The 20,425-nt window shown below is 38.2% G+C and overlaps 1 long non-coding RNA gene across 1 annotated transcript; it reads left to right on the top strand.

Moving 5' to 3' along the window:
* The first annotated feature begins 4,295 nt into the window (after window positions 1-4,295).
* On the top strand, window positions 4,296-19,172 carry LOC122749806. The gene is made up of 3 exons (XR_006355701.1): window positions 4,296-5,220; window positions 17,390-17,890; window positions 19,120-19,172. It is a non-coding gene; the product is annotated as an uncharacterized LOC122749806 (long non-coding RNA).
* Window positions 19,173-20,425: the final 1,253 nt, after the last annotated feature.

Below are 20,425 nucleotides of genomic sequence, written 5' to 3' on the forward strand. Positions count from 1 at the left end.
GTGGAGTGGTGGTGGTGGTTAAGAGGGAAGACAGTAGGTATTATGCCAGACTTAGGTCTCCTGAGTTGGGATCCTTGGCAAGCTGTTTTCTGCAGTGCCAATAAATAATACCCCCGGATACTAGTGGTGATTCATAAAAGCAATTAAATAAGAAAGTGCCTCTTCATTGCTGATCATATCCTGAGCTAAGGATATTGTTGATGTGTGTGTGTGTGTGTGTGTGTGTGCTTGTATCTATTCTCAGCATTGTAATATTTTAAAATGTATCTGCATTTGTTAAAACAATTTGAGTGCATGGTTCTTCAGCATGTTCTATAGCCAGCTGATTGATTGTAATTGTGCTGAATCTTCTCCAGGAGTGGCATAGACTTTATTCATTTATTTATCTTTTTAAAAAATGTGTATACCTATTTGTTGCTCATTAAACTAAATGGCTATTACTTCTGGAAGGTGGGTTTGCTGGGGATCCACACTGATCCAGCTTCATGGCCATACCCGGAGAAGGCCCCTTTCTTTTCCCAGATTCTTAAACCGAATTCCCTGTTTCCTTGCTAGCTTTCAATGGAATAGAAATTACCTGTCTGCAAGATCACAGCATGCTGTATTGGGATTTTTAGTTGGGGACTATCTTTTGACTTTTTTGTATCCCTAGCACATAGTAAGTGATTAATAAATGCTTGTTGACCGACTGACTGGTTGACTTTATCATCTCAGCAGATTTCCAAATAAGAACTCTCCACATATAACTGCATGCTCGCCCTCAGCCTCCTCCACCCTGGGCTTATTAACCAGGAATATAATAATGATAATAATACTGGTAGTAATAATGTAGCATTTAGCAGCTATCTAGCACTTTTCATCTTGAGAGCCTTACAGATGCTAGCCAATTAATCTTCACACCACCCCTCTGAGGTAGGTAAGCATTATTACTCGTGATGGACTGTGTATACTGTATATGCAAAGACCAGCAAAACAGTTTCCTTATTCATCATGGTTCACTTGATATAGTAACTGGTATTTTAAAAACACCTCATCATAGATACAATAATTAGAGATGTGCTTTTGTTAAAAAAGCCACTACCCACTTCTAGTGTACCCTTGGGTACTAAATAATTACCCATTTTGTGTGGTTATCTAGCTCACTAATTACCCACAGAAATTGGGGTCAGGTGTTAACTGCTTGAAATAAGTATCCTCCAAAGACATCACTGAGTTGTATAAAGAAAATGATGTGTTCATAGCAAAACTTTCATAAGTCATGTGTGTCTATATCTGTCTCTATATAAAGTGAACATAGGCTTAGCATGTGAAACTTACACCAAACACAGTGCTGAGGTTTACTCAGGAGCACCACAGACACCTCTAGGAAGGCTCAGGAAATCACACATTCCCATTCACTTTTCCTAATCAAAGATGGGCATAGGTATCTGATTCCCATCGGCTGGCCTTCAGACACAGTATGCACTAAAACAGCTGATGACCAGGTTTTTTTTGAGGATGATTAATTTTGGTGTTATAGGGAGGCACCCTAGTGAGTCAAGTTTTTTTTTTTTGACAGCTCCACCCGTTCTGATTTCTTATTCTTTCTTTCTTTCTTTTTTTTAACACATTTCTTCTTTCCTCTGCCAGCCCAATGCCAACACTAGGCTAGCCAGATCTGAAAAGGGACTCCGGCACAATCACCAGCCCCTGGCAACCACTCATTTCTCCTCCCCACAAGAAAATTTTTTAAGGAACTCCAATTGCTATGACTGTTGCGCTCTCTCTCTCTCTCTCTCTCTCTCTGTCTCTCTCTCTCTCTCTCTCTCTCACTCACACACACACACACACACACACACACACACACACACACACACACTTCTCCTTGGCAATCAGCTGCATTTCTGTGGGTCTCACAACCAGAGACAAAGCACAATGTCTGAGTGAAGCACAAAGAAGCTACCTTTAAAAACATAGACTTAGGAGAAAACCTGCATCCCCAGATGCCCCCTCCTTCCTTGCTATTTGCAGAACTGGGTGTTATACATAGCGTAGCAAGGCTAGATCATTGTAGTCAGGAAAATTGGGTCAGGATAGCAATATACCTACCATGACTATGGATAGGTAGAGAGCCCAAATGGGGGGAGATTACCTGTCTTAATGTTTCATTGTTTAGCAGAGCCCTTAAAATGGGTGCCAGCAGAAGGTTGAGGAAATGCTCGGTTAGTCAACTCTCTCTCTCTCTCTCTCTCTCTCTCTCTCTCTCTCTCTCCCTCTCTCTCTCCTCTTCCCCCTTCCATCTGAATTATAATAATAATTATATATAATAATAATAATATCATTATCAAGGGACTTTAAGCTGATCAATGAAGTGTATATGTATCTGACGGACATTTGATAGGGAAATGCTTCAGGAATAAGGAGAATCTCTGCAGTGGAAGAGAAGTGTGAGGAGGAGACACAGTGACTGATGAGTTCATTCCCAAATCCAAGGGCATATAAGTGGTAAATTAGTACATATTGCAAATAGAGTCAGCAAGCGGCGACCCAGCCATTGAAAAGAGAGGGGAGATTTTTAGCTTTGAAGTCATCAAATGCCTGAGAAGTGTCTATATTTTTTTTTAAATGTAGACTTGAAGTGTTGCTATTTCAACCTCAAAGATGCTAGGTTCAAAGAATTGCTTGGGTGCTGTTGACTTTGCGTGAAAACAAAAACACCCCCAAATAAATTATATCGTGATTAAAAAAACAAATTCACACAGGGTATGAAGCAATTAGGGGAGACCTGTACTATTCTGAATCTCCTTCTCCCTCCCTTCCATTTCTCTTCTCTCCTCCCCCCTCCCTTTTTCTTTTAGAGAATGTGATACCTGATCTATGTGTCTAGCAGTCTGAGAATTTTTTTTTTTATTTGTATAATACAGTGTCTGGCCTTCCCCCTGACCTGGTGGGGTATTTTGGGTCTCATTAGTAGTCAGGGAAATGCTTTAGTGCATCCGGTGCTGAGAATCAGGGATGAGACAGGGAAGAGAGAGAGAGGGAGAGAGGGAGAGAGGGAGAGAGGGAGAGAGGGAGGGAGAGAGAGAGAGAGAGAGAGAGAGAGAGAGAGAGAGAGAGAGAGAGAGAGAGAGAGAGAGAGAGAGAGAGAGAGAAGAAAAGAGAAGGGAAGAGAGAGAGAAAGGAGAAGGGAGGGAGGGAGGAGGGGAGGAAGGGAGGGAGAGAGAGAGAGAGAGAGAGAGAGAGAGAGAGAGAGAGAGAGAGAGAGAGAGAGAGAGAGAGAGAGAGACTATTAGAAAGAATATTAGAAGAGATGCTTGATTCCCGCCTTGTCTCCAAGATATGGAAGCAAGTGAGAAATAACAGTACTGCAGCTTTGTATATTAGCCTAAGAGGGAGGGGGAAGAAAATGGGGGAGGGGGAGGGACTGTATTCTCAGAAAGGAGGGGGGGGGAACCGTGGAAGAGCTAAAGGTGATTAGAGAGGGATATTGATTCCTTATTCTGCTAGAGATTTAAGCAGGCATGCAAGGAATCTGTATGATGGTTGGCAAAAGGGGACCCAAAACCTCCTGTAACCAGACACTCTGGCTTTCCAGGACCTGAGTGAGAGAGAAAAGAAGAAAGGGGGCAGTGTGGTCTAGGAAATTTCAACTCGTCGCTGATTTGTGCCTGATGTTTGCTGTCCGTCAGCAGCCTCCCTTACAATCTTTCTCTCTCTCTCCCTCTCTCTCTCTCTCTCCCTCTCCCTCTCTCTTTTTTCCTCCCTCGTCTTCTTCTTCACTGAAACCTAGGGGAGCCAGTAAAGATTAAATGTGCTTTCTCAAAGGCAGTCACTTCATGCTGCTATGTCTAAAGAGCCTTTAATTTTTTTTTTTTAAAGAGAAAGGGAGGGAGGTCGAGAGACAGTGTGTGTGTGTGTATGTGTGTGTGTGTGTGTGTGTGTGTGTGTGTGTGTGTGTGTGTGTGTGTGAGAGAGAGAGAGAGAGAGAGAGAGAGAGAGAGAGAGAGAGAGAGAGAGAGAGAGAGAGACACTAGGTATAATGATGACGGACTAGCTTTTCTAAGAGGAAGAGGAAGAAGGAAAGGAAAGAGAAGAAGGAGAGACCCTGGACGGAGGACTTTGGCTTGAAGGGAGCCTACAGAGGTGAGAAAAAAAAGGGGGAGAGGGAGGTAAAATACACAGTTCATGAATGTAGCGGAGAGAAGTAGAGAGATATAATGTGGCTGTATTGTTCGTCTGTTTCTACTAAAAAAAGGTGGTGGGGGGGAGGGTGGGTAGACAAGTAGAGAGCCTGGGGCTTTAAATGTTTTCAGCTGCATAAGGAAATGAATGGATAATATTTCACATTTTTACTGAGATCCCAGGGCCCCTGTGAGTTTCCTTTTCAATGCAGCTGCTTTGTCATCTTCAGCCAACCAGACATCTACCTTGCCCAGGCCTAAACATTACAGAAAGAAAGGAAAGAAGGAAAAGGGGGGAAAAAGAGAAGAGGGGTAGGGAGGGAGGGAGAAAGAAAGAAAAATAAGGAGAAATCGAAGAGTTCTCTTCCTCCACCCTTTCCCCTCCCCTCTTCTGAGTAGTCTTATTTTTGGAGGCTGCGCAGGAAGCTTTTCAGCACAGGAAAGATCATCTCACAGTAAGAGGGGGGAAAGAAAATAGCAGTAGCTGTCATCCAGGATGGAAGGGGGTGGGTGATGCTTCAGGTTCTCCCTGAAATGTCGGCAAGAGGATTCGAAGGATCCCCGATGTCTCTCCTGCTTTCCTGTCCCTCCTGCACTTTGACCCCCCCACCCCACCCCACCCCCAGCCATGCCTCACTCTATGTCTCCCGAATGACAGACTCTAGTTAATTTGGCCTTGGCTTTCACCAAGCAGCTGATGCAGAGGAGGCCGCAGTTTGCCGGACTCGCAAAGTGGACGCTAGAGAAGGAAGGAAAGGGGGGAAAGCAGCTGTTGAGAGTTTTAGCATTTTTTTCCCCTTTCCTTTGGGGATTTTGGCCGAACACTTAAAGTAAATACGGTCGGCTATTTTGTGCCCCCATCCTTCCTTTGCTTTTTTCCCCCATCTTATGTCAAACTGCAAACTGCAGATCGATAGACCCAATGCAATATTCCCCACGCCAGTCTCAGCCCGTCCCCTTCCTCTCCATTGAAATACCTCACCCTGGCTACCTCCTGTTCCCTCCCCACGTCTTTTGGCTGCAGTTCCTGACGGTTGAAGCCCCTCGATCCTCCAAATGGGTGAGTTTCTCCATGATATTCTTATTCCTACTTTCATAAGCTCTAAACTGCTGTTTCTCAGGCTCTCTTCTTCCTGAAATCTGGTCTGTCTGATCTTCCCTTGCTCTCTGCCTCCAATGGGGGAGAGAAATGCCTTACATTTTCTTTATATTTAATTTTTTCCTCCTTAAAATTAAGTTAAAGCTTTGATATGTGACCAATCCTCATAATCATTAAAAAAAAAAGACAGATGTTTCCAGAAATATTCCTGTATTTTCCATTTTAGTAGACCAAAGTGTGAGAGAGTCTGCTATTTGGTCATGGTTTTGTGTTCAGGTATGTATATTAGCATGCGAACATGTGTGCAGAGGTTTTTCACATATGCCTATATCTTCAAGTAAATGGTATGTGCATTTTTTAACAGCAGGGGCTCAAAGAGAAGATGTCTTTCCACCTGTTCATTGTATTTTAGCCATGAACCTTGAGCAGAATTTGCCTGTCATTCTTGTTTGAGATTTTCTTTTTCTTCTCAAGAAAGGAATGTCTGTTGCGCCCCTCTCAATCCCTGAGACCCTAACTTGTGATGTTTACCGTTTAAATCCACGGGTTAGGCTCTTGGGAGCTGTGAGTTGTGCCTTTGCATCTGGGATATTTGGTGGAACTTTTTTTTCCTGTTTGTTTTTAAGCAAACACAAAAGGAAAGAAACTTGAGTGAAATGGATGAGTGGATCTCTAGAGTTCTCATTGTTAGAAATCAGGTGACTAGAAGGTGGCAGATTATATATTTTCATTTTTTTTTGGTTAAACTGTATGTGTATGTGCTATTATGATATCCAAGAGGTGCAATAATGTGTATATATGTATAACTCTATATACATATAAATTTTATGTCTGGGGCTGGTGGAGATCATTTACATTTTCTTTTCCTTGAGAGCAACACACAGTACTATCAGAGCGTAACAAGAACAGCTCAGTACCCTGGTGTTTGACCTCAGAACATCTCAGCTGAAGTCCCAGCATGCCCCATGCCTCCAAGTTTGAAACTGAACAATTAATTTTAGATTTATACCCAATTAAAATATATGCATGAATATATATGTTATACATATAGATGCATGTACACACATGCATCCACACATCGGTGTCAAAACCAATCCTTGGGCTGAGATTGCAATCCAAAATGACAGATTGATTGGGTTGAAAATATTCTTCTTGCTGTTCGGCTGGGAGGGTATGAGTCGGGAATGTTAACAGATCTGATTTGTGTGCTATCATGAAAGGCTTTTTAAGGGGTGGGGAGATGGAACCAGAACTAAAATGGAAAAAAGAGGGAAAAAATCATTGTACTTTAGTGATTAAAAAAAAAATTGAAAAAGCCTAATGGGATTAAAAGTAGTGAAGGTTGGAATTGTGTTTTTCAAATGTGTCCAGATTAACAGTTAAAAAACAAAGCTACTCTATTTCTTCATGAGTGTTCTTGAAAATGGAAGAAAAACTGCCCTCAATCAAGGCTAAATTTTATAAAAAGTAATTTATAATTAAAAAAAACCCTTCATATTTATCATGGACTATTTGGCTACCTAGTTCTTAGTATTCTGAAAAGGTAACTTTTTTTTTCCCTTACAGGGCATTTTCAGTGATTTAGCTAAATCTTACAGCCCAAGAATAAGAACACTAACTTACCTTTCTATTTCGAACGCCTAACGATATACAATTCAATTAAAGCAGTTTAAGTGACCCTGCGAGAGTATTTGCCTCCTGTATATGGAAAAGGAAAGATTTAAATCTGAACCAACCTTTGACTTCAAAAGCTTTCTCTTTCAGAATCCTTTCTATCATTGTATGGTTATTTTATATCTATGATCAAGGGGTAAGGAGATTGTTCTTTTCCTATAAAATATGTGTCTATTGCTTTTTTTTTTTTGTCATCGAATCCAAATGGTAGTCGAGAGACCATTTTGTATCAGAACACTGAACTGGAAAGATTTACTGGGCTATAATTGGAGAATATCTTTTGTTGAAACCTGCTGTGAAAGTAGCGTGATTTTAAATAACGCTTTCTAGTCTTTGATGGTTTTAAATGAGTATAAAAGGACAGAGATGTCTAATTTTAAAAAGATCTTCTTTGGTTTGAACAACAATGGACTGCGGTTATTTTTGTATTTTATCTAATTTGTTTAGGCACAGGTCTCTGATGTCTGTAAAGGCAGTCTACTCAAATTATGGGCATATGTTGGCACATGATGTCTATAAAGTATGTGGAAAATATAGGTTCCCTCTTTCCAGGGGCTATATAACTCACCTGATTCTATGAAAATATATGCACATAAAAGATGCTTATGCAACTACGTAGAATCTAATCCCAATGGAATATAAGATGTTTGTAAAAAAAAAATAATTTAATGGGATTGGTTGCATTAAAAATCTTTCTGTTCTTCCCTCCCCCTCGAAACACACTTTCAACTAGATGGCTGATATACTGAGGCTGCTCTTGTACAATTGATCATATAGGCATTTGGCAGTGCATAGCGACGCATAGGATTTTCTATTTCAGCAGCAGGGAACTGCCTCACCGCAGGGGCAGGTTTCTCGACACCCCTTCTCCTTCACGGAGCCCATCAGTGAAGTTCAGTGAAATGAATAACATAATTGGTAGTTGGTTCAATCACTACCAGTCTAGACTAGCCCAGACGCATCAATTAGAGGGGGCTGTCTTTTAAAGGGAGAGTGCAACCGAAACAAGCAGGGCCTTATTGATACTGATCTTTAAAAGTGCAAATCCAGCTTGGCAGATAAAAAAAAAAAGGCGGGGAATTGGGGGGTGTGCAGAGAAAGGACTGAACTGGAGCTTTTGGATGCAGAAGGACAGGAAGCTTGAGAGAAAAGGAGGGAATAATAAGAGAAATGCAATGCACCACCTCCTTGAAGCACACACTTACAATTCGGTTCACAGGGGATACCCATTCACCATGTTTTAACTCGAGTCTTTTTTTTTTTTTTTGGTCTCTGTCACCAAAGAGGTACCATCTCACAACCAGTACAGTTGAAAAATATAATTGCTCTACAAAGCTCCAGAGAGAATGAAAATAATGCCAACTAGTCAACAACCTTTCCTGCAACATGAAGTTTTCCTCCCCGAAAGAAAATAAGAGATTTTTAAAAAATTTCTCAAGACAGTAATTTTGCTTTTACTGAGAACTGTTGAACATAACAGTACCTTTAAATCTAGAACACATGAAAACTACATGTAGCTATATCGGATGAAAAGATCATGGTTTTCCTTTGCATGCAGAATAATTACAAGGAATATTATTAAAATCCCCAGTTATTAAATCAATTTTTTTGGTTTTGGTTTTTAGTTTTTTTTCTCCCTCACCAAAAGACAGATGATTTAGTGTTGGGAACACACCAAGCCCTGGGGAAAGAGAATATTTGATTAGTATTAATTAAAACATTGCTAATATATTCTAATAAAATCAAATTTAACATTCTAAGCTAATCCATCTAGTATGTAGAAAGGCAAGAAAAGTATTATCTTATTTGCATCTCTGCATTCCAAATGCATTTGCTCATTCAGCAGAATTAATTTTTTTTTTATCAGCCTGTTTAAGCTCTTCATAGATTTACTCAAAGTTATTCTTTCAAGCTAAAAGGAACCAAGGGTAGGGAAAGGATGGAGGCTGGTGGGGAGAATGATTGTATTGAGTGTCAGCTCTAAAATTCGATGATGCTCTATTTTTTCTTTACTTGCTATCGCAGCCCATGGTTAAGGACATATAAGAATATATTAAGAATAGTTCATTCTTATTTTTCCTCCCATCCTCTATGTGATACCTGCCAAGTTATTTAGGATTCGTGTATCCAATTGCCAAATTATATGAATGACATATAATTAAGTGACTGGTGTTGGTCTGCTGATTAGTTCCTAATTGATTTCTAATTCCAGAGTCTCTTCCATTGTAAACTCCTAAATGAAAAGGGGAACTTGTCCTGGAAACTAGTTTCTTAAATGATTTCCATTTGTAGTCCATCCAAGAGAAAAATATATCTGGTCTGAGGCGTGATTTTCAAATCGTTTTCAGGTTTAATGCAGGCATTTATTAGAAATAAGTTCTTTGTTTTACCATACAGCCAGAGCACCTCCAGAACAATTGAATAATATCTATATTAAGCAGATTCCAACACTCATTTTTTAACTTTCAGGACTACTCATTTCCCACCGCTCCTTTAAAAAAAAAAAGACTATTTGGAGAGAATGCCATTTTTTCCCCCTGTCATCTCAATTATCCAATCCACATTCATGACTTTACTTACAAATCTGTGCTCCAACTATTCAATGAATGGGTCATGAATATTAAGAGTCGCACCATCACTATGTATCTATATTGCTGAAGAGCCAGGAACCCTGGTATATGAAGGGGAGGTAGTAGAATGAGTATGGATGCTACATTGGCTTTGCTGCATTCCTACTCCATTGCCTTTTCTCAGTCGTTGATATAAAAGAGCAGTCTCAGTTCGGTTTCACACGCATTGTTCTATAATCCAGGCAATAAATGCTAATTAGTAATGCTCAAGGATCCAACCATTCAGAGTAATTATCATAATTTACCTTTTCCTTGTTAAAGACATTCCTTGCTGATTTAAAAAAAAATTAAATCTGTCGTTTTACCATTTCACTGCGATGGAAATGCACTGGAGAGATGTCCAAGGTACAGTAATGTCATTATAGTTGCATCTATAGTCGCTGACATGAACCCCCTAACTTATTCCAAAAGGAATTGCAACTTAATTTCTAAAGAGAAATTCATGTAAATGCATAAAGTTTTGCATGTGCACTAGGCATGTACGATTTGATTTTACAAACCCCAAGACTCTTCTCTTTCTTAGCCCACCCCCTTCGAAAACCACTTACTGAGCAGAACAAAGGAAACTGCTAACTATAGAGGCATCATTAAGTATGAGCAGCAACAGCGTGATAAAGCATGTGATATGACAACATATTTTATTGCATAAAAGTACAGATAATTAAATAATTCACTAGTATTCTTAACTAATTAGCAGAAAGATCTTTAAGAAGAAATTGAGAAAATGGATTCTATCAACTCGGATAATAAGCCTTGTCTCACCAAGGTCACAAATGTATATGTTTTAGTTGGTGATTCAGCCTATAGAAAGAAGGTAACAAACCCCCACCAATTTAAAATGGGAGTGCTTGGGGTATCTTTTTTTTTTTTTTTTTGGAAGAACAAATTAATCAAATGTCTGAAAGGGGCAAATTTAATACAGGTTTTAGTTTTCAAAGGTAATGATCAACAGTTCTGTGATGCACTTCTCTCAGAAATTGCATTGAGTACTGATGCCTTTTGGTTTCCATAGCTTATAGCCTTACATAGTTTCCTCCACATCTCCTAATGTGGCTTATGATGAAATTTTTCTCTTGTTTATCTTTTCTGAAAACAACTGTCAGCTAAAATCAACCAGACACTTCTATCAAAGGCACAACAAAAAATGGCTGTACCAAATTTTACCTATGGGGAATATCCTACAAGGATACCCTTATCTGATCAAGGTATAACCCAGATTCCATTGGCCTTTAAGCCAGAGCTATGGCTTTTCCTTGCAGGCTATAAGCACATCATTAGGGGAATGACTCTCTTTGGATACTGTACAGAAGGAGCCACCTGCAAAATGTTGGTTGCTATTGAAATCTCAAGTGGAATCAGCTTTCAAAAAATTAGTTATTAGAGACATCCGATATAATTTGCAATCTGTAATTATACTAATGTGCACATAGTTGTGTGTTGCTTCCTTTATGGATTGCCTACTTGAGCATTTTTTTCTGATGTATTCCTCGTCATTTGAAATGACTCATGAGTAGGTAAAGCCTGGGGATATTTTAAAAGTCAGTCTCTTTTGACCAAAATATAATCTTGTATCCAGCATAAGGCAAAAATATGAAGAGGTCTGGGTTCCCCAGCCACTTGATTCTATACTGTTAGAGATGAAAGGTAGTAATAATCATCCTTAAGTGAGTAGCTGTGGCCTAAATGTTGGATAATTGTCCCATTAATGTTTATGATTGTAAGTATTTTATTTGCTTGCAAAAGTTTTCCCAGTTGTCTTTGGTTAAGTCTTTGTCCTGCTTTCAGACAAAGAACTCATGAGATAATATTAGGATGGGGAGTGTTATCAAAGAGAAATGAATCTCTTTTGTTGAAAAAATAATGTGATATGCCAAGAAATTGACCCTAAGCAAGGACAATGACTTTAATATGATGATTAGAACAAAACGACAACAAATAATACACTTTCTCCACCTATCTCCTTCATTTTATATGACATGTAGTAAGTAGCTGAAACTTTCCTACAGGTTATTCTCTAAGACCATATTTCCTTTGTGTATCTGAACATGATACCAGAGAACTCCTGATACCCCACTGGTGACCACTTCCAGATAAGGTCCCTGAAAATGTCTTCTACATGTTACAAATGTCCAGATGGAACAATGATGATCTGATGGTTTTGGAACATGTCTTTGATTGATGAGGAAATGAAGGGATCAGAGTACCCTGGTTCTTGATGCTGAATTAAAAGATAATTTGCCTTCAAATAATAGAGATGTGCTGGAATAGATATCAAGATTTTAGATTTCATCACCACCCAAGATTTTAGGGAGAAAAAGAATTTTGAGGCCAATTTTGGGATGATAGATAATATCACTCAATCCAAATAAATAAGCTTAAAACCCAAGGGAACTTTGGCAAGTTGTAGTTTGTTAACATAGTGAGGGAGGGATGGGAGGAAACAAGCATTTATTAAGGACCTATTATGTGCCAGATACTATTCTAAGCACTTTATAAAGATTATCTCATTTAATCCTCACCATATCCCTGGAAGGTAGGTGATCTTATTATCCCCATTTTACAGATGAGGAATATGAAGCAGATAGAAGTTTAGTGAATTGTCCAAGACCAACACAGCCAGTAAGTGGCTGAGGTCAAATCTGAACTCAAGTCTTAATGAATTCAATCCTGGCATTCTCTCCACTACACCACCTAGCTGCCACATAGTGGAAAATTGAAGTTCAATAGTTCATCTGCTTATACTTATTCAGCCTGCCTCTCATCAGACCGAGTATCATTTTTCTTTTAAAAATGGACTCCAGTGGGGCAGCTAGGTGGCGCAGTGGATAGAGCACCGGCCCTGGAGTCAGGAGTACCTGAGTTCAAATCCAGCCTCAGACACTTAACACTTACTAGCTGTGTGACCCTGGGCAAGTCACTTAACCCCAATTGGCTCACTTAAAAAAAAATTTAAATTAAAAAAAATGGACTCCAGAGCAGAGTGGAACACCAGAATTTGTAAAGGTAACATTGGAAGAATAACAGCTAATATTTTATAGATAAAGGGAGTATGTTTTTCTCAACAAAAATCCCACAAGGTATTATATCCATTTTATAAATGAGGAAACTGAGGCTCAAAGAAATTAAATGACTTGCCCATTAATTATACAGTTGACTCCTGGTCTAATGTTCTTAATGCTATCCTGAATTGCCTCAGAGTGTTCTTAAGCTATGTATAGGATATCACAGAAACCAATTGATTTACTTTTCACCCGGATATGTTGATACAAAGACTTTGTGATAACAAATGACCAAAAGATTCCCCATTTTAAATATTCACCTCCCTTGACACAACTAAAATGATTCAATTTGCAAGCAAGTTTAAACAGTCATGGACATAAGTCCAAAACACTTAGCATTTATAGCTTATAGATTTTTTTTTTAACCAATCCATCCTGCCCCATTAGGTGCAAAGGTTATAACAGCAGTAAGATTTATGTTCTTTACTACATATCTACTATCAATGCTGGGCAAGATGGAACAAGCAGCTCTTTGCAAAACTGAACTCAATAATTCCCAAATTATAAATGCTTATAGTATGAAGGCATGTGACACTTAATACCTAGCAAAGGACTGCATTTGAAAGAAAGTGAAGCAAATATATGTAAATATAAATGTGTATACATATGTACATATACACATTATCAATCAACATTTATTAACCACCAACTATGTGTCAGGCCTTGTGCTAAGCACTAGGAATACAGAAAGGGGAAAAAACCAGGTTCTACTCTCAAGGAACTTACAGTCTAATTATATGTGTATGTAGCACCCCCTCCGAGCTCACTCCCTGATTTATACTAGATAATGGAGGGAGCTCTGAGAGGGCAATATTTGTGTACATGCACATGTATGTGAATGTATACATACCTGTTTGTATGTTTAGGTACACACATGAGTGTTTATACAAATACATGTGATGTATACATACAAATAGAAATAGGTCTCTATGTGAGCATATATACATATTTGAAGGGGAATAAAAGGTGGAATTACAGGCATATTTTGTTTTAAGTAAACCAAATATTAAAACTTCTCTGAAAAAAATTAAGGGTAATTTTTTTTTTACTTTGCCAATGGTTTTTTAACTTTACAAAAGGATTCATCTTAAGATCTTTTAAAATGTCATTATACATGCAACACACACACATATATATACACACATATACATATGTGTATGTATATGTATCTATATACATATACACATGCACAAACACAGGATGCCTCACCTTGCAACTGTGTAATTTAAAATTCTAAATGTGGGTTCTAATCTGTTCCCCCAGTTTTGGGGGAAACTGACTAAAATCACTGATAAAACGAGTTTAGATTTTTAAGGGTTTATTGAAACATAGAAAGAGAAAGATTGAGAACAGAATTCTTACAACCTCACAATCCTATCTTTCCTCAGCTCCTCTCTGTCTTTCCCTGCCATCACCACCAAGTCAGCAACCAAAAAGACAGCGCTCTTCACACAGGCTCCCCTTTCCTCCTTCCTGTCCCCTCCCAGAATGGAGAAGGTTCTTCAAGCTGGTTGGTTGATTGGGTGGAAAGTTCAAAGTTTTTTTAGATTCTGAGAACCATTCTTTCTTAAGTACTCTCAAGTACCAGCCAGATGTGCTTAGAATCTAGTCAACTACTAATCCAGTCAAATCAGCCAGTAATCCACTCAGGTAGGCTCCTGAGTATTTGCCAAATCTCATCTATCACATTCCATTATCTTGACACTACACAAATACACAACAATTTTTTGCATGCAAATTTTCAAAAGCACATCTCTTATAAAAAACAAAGTATGCCTGTGCTCGTGGCTAAAATTCAAGTAGTATTATGCTTTATATACAGATATAGTTAACTTTCAGAAGGAAACAAATTTTAAAAAGAAATGCGCATGCCCTCTTTTGTGTGTGTGTGTGTGTGTGTGTGTGTGTGAATTGGGGTTAAGTGACTTGCCCAGGGTCACACAGCTAGTAAGTGTTAAGTGTCTGAGGCCGGATTTGAACTCAGGTACTCCTGACTCCGGGGCCAGTGCTCTATCCACCACATGTCCTCTTATAAAGATAAACTTACCACCAATCTATTTTGCCCATGGAAAAGACTTAGTGTTCCTTGAATTTTTTCCAATTAATGTTCTTGATCATGGCCATATAGAAACTATATTAAACTAGTTCTATACAACCAAAACATGCAGAAAATCAATCAGTTGTATTGCAATAAGTCTGAAAATGAATGATCAGGATAATTTAAAACCAAAAGGAAAAATCAACTTTAGGACTTTGGGTGATCTAGGTGGTCTGGTTCCCTGACTTAATTCCTAAAATAGTCTGTTCAGTTCTCCAGTTTTTCTTTGGTCTTTCCATATATTGACCCTTGATTGGGCCTGATATTTAAGTCCTGTTCCTAGATTCCAAACTGGCTAAAAGTTTGACTAGTCCTTCACATACAATAGGCATCTAATAAAAGCTCATTGAATTTTCAAACTCTCTAAAGATCAGTCATCAGACCTGATTTTCCCATATTTTAAAGAACATATAAATTCTCCTCTCTCATTATTGTAGCAAATGTTGTAAATACACTTTTATGTGTGTATACACACACATACACACCCCATTCTCATGTTATAATCTCACTACTTTATTCTAAGTAATCCAAAATTCCTTATTTTATGCAGTAATGGGTTAATGGATTATAGTACCCTAGATTGAGAGCTGGAAGGTAACTCAGGAGCCATCTAATCCATCGAACCTCCTCATTTTACAGGTAAGGAAACTGAGGCCCAAAGGAAGTTCTTGCCAAGGTCATATCTGACTCTGGTAACCATTTTATGCAGAATTTGAACATAGGTCCTCCGAGTTAAGAGCCAGTGTTCTTTCCATTGTACATTGCCTCCAGTTCAATGCTACTTTCTTAATAGGACTACCATTGCAAGCATTAGGTTAACTTTCCAATCTGCTGCATATATTTATATAATACTGGTTTGAGAAAAACAATTTTCTCTAAATTTCCTTATCTAAAAAATACAGGTTTGGTACAAGATGACATTTAAAGTACCTTCTGGCTCTGAGACTATTCTGAGGCCAATGGTAGAAACCCAAGAAAAACTCAAGGATACAAGAATCAGGACTGTATCTGTGCCAACAGTTGTCATTCCAAAGTAATATTTTATTATACCTGTATCTTCTAAACTTACTGCCAGACTTTTGGCTTCATTGTGGAATTAGTAAAGGATAGAGTTCATTCAGAGAAAGTAGCAGAAACAAACACAGCTGAAGAGTAGTAAGGGCAGCATGATGGATTCAGAGCCCTCCTTCTCTGAGGTTTAAGTTTTAACCCTTTGTCTTGTTACATCTATTAATTTGGGGACAAAGGATGAGAGGATCATAGCTTTATAGCTGGAAGGGACGCTCAAATGTCATTTATAGATGTGGAAACTGACACCAACCGAAGTCAATCAGCTTGTACAAGGTCAAGTTAGTAACAGAACTCATAATTAAACTGAGGTCCTCCCACCATACCACACTACTCTCATTATTGTTCTTATTAACATTTTTTTTGCTTTTTATTTTTATAGCTATCTTTGGGTTTTATTTCCCAATATATCCTTACATTTCCCAATATATTCCTTTTATTCTTTCTTCCCCAAAGCCATCCCTTATAACTCTGGGAATATGTATAACAAGCTCATAGGAATATGGGTTATATTTAGAACTGGAAGTTATTATAGAGAACACATAAAGTCCAACAACCTCATTATATAAATTAAGGAACTGAGGCTCAGAGAGGTCATGTGCCTTGCTAAGGTCAAACAGTTAATAAAAGACAGAATGGGATTTGAATTCATATTCCTTGACTCATTTCCCTACTTTAGTTTCATGTTTTGTGATTAACCATGTTCTTCATTTAATTGTTTTCTGGGTGGCTTATTTAATTTTTATCCTTCAAGACCTGAAGTTCATGCTTCTCTATCCTCGTTATTTGTATTATGTTTTTCCTCTGTTCAGAAGCCAACATTGGCTCCCAATTACCCACATTTGTCAGTATCACAAGTTGAATTTGAACTCTTCAATACATGCTTCAGAGTTCTCATCAGTTTCCCCCACTTCCTCAAATCTACCCTTTCCTCCTCCTCCCCATGCATATCCACAGTTGACTCTATTGCCTTTATCACACTGTTTTAGATGTTCTGCTCAAATAAAGCAAACCTGCTTGAGTGTGGTTTGCTTACTCTTGAGTCCCAAATCTTTGCATATGTTATTCCCCTGCTTGGAATCCCCTTTCCTTCTATCACCCAAGTTGTATCCCTTGCTTATTTCAAATTCTGCTCAAAGATCATTTTTGTGTGGAGTTTTCTCTGGCTCTGGCTATGTTGTTTATTTCCAACATTGTCTCAACAGTTCATTAAACAAAACTGTTAATTTGCAGTGGTGGTTGTGATCTCTCAGAGATCTTCTCAGGTATGCCCTATTTCCTAAGTTAATGTAAGAACAGCTGGGAGAAGGATGTGTCTTTACCACCCCCTTTAATCTTTTCATGGTGCTTAATACAGGGTTTTGTTTTGGTTTTTTGCATATGGAAGACCCTCAGGTAGTATTGTTGACTGACTGATAGACACTTCAGCATAGAACCTGAAATATGAATATCATTGTACTGATGATGCACCATTTCACATGGATAGAAAATGGCACAGTCAGCATGGTATATCAATGTGATATCCTTCCTATGATGTGTTCTGTTGTTTCTTGAGTATTTGTCTATGCTCCTTTCAGCTGGTCTAATGTGTCCTCCCCCAGAAATCCTTTCCCAATCAAGGGATTCAAATTGCAGAGAATGCTACATCAATGGATGCTGAAGCTACTAAGATGTTGAAACAAACGATGTGATCAACTGGAAACATCCCTTCTGCTAAAAGTGACATCGAGAAGGCATACTTCTGTAGAAATTTTGGAACAAGTTGGAATCATCTCAGGAAACAGGAAAATGAAAGTCCTGCTCTAAGCCAGGACTTCTAAGATCAATCAGTAGCAGTATCTACCTTCCTGGTGAACTATCATGCATTCCTTCTCTGTATCCCTCTATGTTTCAAATGTAAATTTATTTTTCTCATCTTTTTTCCTTAATACTGATACATAGGGAAATTTCAATGTACTTGTTGATTCATACATTTTTAAGACCCAAGGCTGAGTCAACACTTAGCATTATTTACAACATAGAATTAATTTGAACTTCTGAGTGTCATCTTGAGGCAACTGAAAAAAAATGAAACCCTTTTGGAGTAAGAAGTATTTTAAAAGGTAAATTATATTCTCTGAGGTATTAGATAATATTAGCTATATCTCTAGCATCCAAAAAAGAAAAGATATTATTCTTTGTTTGGAATAGCATTTGTTGGAAGCAAGGCCTTATGGGTAGTAACAAGGTATTATTAATAAATGACCCCTACTCTTAATAAGTTTATAATATCACTGGGGAGTCAGCTCTATATACATGTAAACATATTACTAACATATATAATAAGTACCAGATAAGTGGTATGGGAATACAGAGTAAAGGGATAACTATGGGTTGGGGATGAGGCTTCATGGAGGATGAGAGACTTGATCTTGGTCTTGAAATATAGTTAGGATTTAGTTTGATAGAAATGAAGGGAAAGAGCTTCCTCAGCAACTGTAACAATGAAAGCAAAGGCAAAGAGGTAAGAATCAGTATGGCATGTTTGGGGGACCAATCAGCTAACCTGGAACAGAACACATGTTGGACAATGTATCTTATTCCATGCAAACATTTATATGTCAAGAACTTATAATTTATGATGTGATTGCTTTGCTAGTGATGTTGATAAGAGTGTTTGTGAAAGTAGGAAGTGGTTGCGGTTAGGTTTATTACCTTTTTAAAAAATTCTGGTCATGGGGGGCGGCTAGGTGGCGCAGTGGATAAAGCACCGGCCCTGGATTCAGGAGTACCGGAGTTCAAATCCGGCCTCAGACACTTGACACTTACTAGCTGTGTGACCCTGGGCAAGTCACTTAACCCCCATTGCCCTGCAAAAAAAAAATTCTGGTCATAAACCAGTCTAGTATTTTATATATTTCAAAATCAAACTAAGAATGCTAGTCATTCCCCAATTGAGATAGGATATGAATAGGCAGTTTTCAGATGAAAAAATTAAAGCTATCTATAGTCATATGAAAAAAAAAAGTTCTCAGTTGCTATTGATTAGAGAAATGCACACTAAGCTACTCTGAGATATCCCCTAACACCTATAAGACTGGCTAATATGGCAAAAAGGAAAATGACAAATTTTGGAGATGTGGGAAAATTGAAATTCCAATGCATTGTTGGTGGAGTTGTGAACTGATCCAACTGTTCTGGAGAACAATTTGGAACTATGTCCAAAGGGCTATAAAACTGTGCCTACCTGTTGAACCAGAAATACCACTACTAAGTCTATATTCCAAAGTGATCATAAAAAAGGGAAAAGGGTCCACATATACAAAAATATTTATAGTTCCTCTTTTTGTAGTGGCAAAGAGTTGGAAATCGCTGGGATGTCCATCAACTGGGGAACAGCTGAACAAGTTGTGGTATATGAATGTAATGGAATACTATTGTGCTGTAAGAAATGATGAGCAGGCAGATTTCAGAAAAACCTAGAAAGACTTAAGTGAACTGATGTTGAATGAAGTGAGCAGAACCAGGAGAACATTCTACACAGTAACAGCAACTTTATGGGATGATCAGTTGTGATAGACTTAGCTCTTAACAGCAATACAATGATCCAAGACAATTCCAAAAGACTCATGATGGAAAATGTTCTCCACATCCAGAAAAAGAACTATGGAGTCTGAATGTAGATCAAAGCATACTACTTTAACTTTTTTGTTGTTCTTTTTGTTTCTTCTTTCTTTTTTGTTCTGATTCTTCTCTCACAACATGACTAATGTGTAAATAAGTTTAACATGATTGTACTGTATAGCCTATATCAGATTGCTTGTTGGTTTTGGGAGGGGGGAAGGAAGAGAGAGAGGGAGAAAATTTTGTAACTCAAAATCTTACAAAAAATGAATGTTGAAAACTATCTTTACATGTATTTGGAAAAAATAAAATAAAATACTATTAAAAAAATTAAATGAGATCAGGCACATGGTTACCAGTATTACCTCTTCTCCCAATTTTGTTTTTTTCCATACCAAACAAATAGGTTACTCTTTTATCCCCTGGATTTTTTCATATGCATCGCCAATAAAGTCAGAGATGCATTAAGACCATTTCTTGAGGGAATTTGCCACAGACAAATGATAATATCTTAAGTGAGAATTTGAAAGATGAAAGGAGCATTAGGGTCCAGGCTTCCTGTCTCCTATTCTTCATCATATAGATAAAGAAATTGAGGGCCAGAGACATTAAATACCTAAAGGTACCCAAGATCACATGGCAAGTTAGTAGAAGAATAAGGCCTAGCACCTATGCCTTGTAACCCCAAATCTAATGGGTCTTGCCATGTTGTAATGTGAAATGGAAACTTGAATTTGATCAGATGAGATAAGCAGCCCATTAAGTTCTGACCCTAGATCAGGTATTATTTGGTTTAAATTGCCTAGATTTTTGCTTCAACTCTTTAATTTTGTTCCTATGTGGACACAATCTAAGTGAGAGAAATGGCAAGCTGTGAATAAGCATATTTCAATCCAAATGTTTATACAGGTGCATCCCTGGAGGCCATGTAGTGGCCGTTTCATGGATACAGTGACTTCAGTGACATGCTCAACTAAATCAGGACTCTTGGTACATATAATCAAATTAACTCCTCTAATGAAGACCTTCTTAAC

This window comes from Dromiciops gliroides, chromosome 3 (assembly GCF_019393635.1).
Source record: "Dromiciops gliroides isolate mDroGli1 chromosome 3, mDroGli1.pri, whole genome shotgun sequence".
NCBI lineage: Eukaryota > Metazoa > Chordata > Mammalia > Microbiotheria > Microbiotheriidae > Dromiciops > Dromiciops gliroides.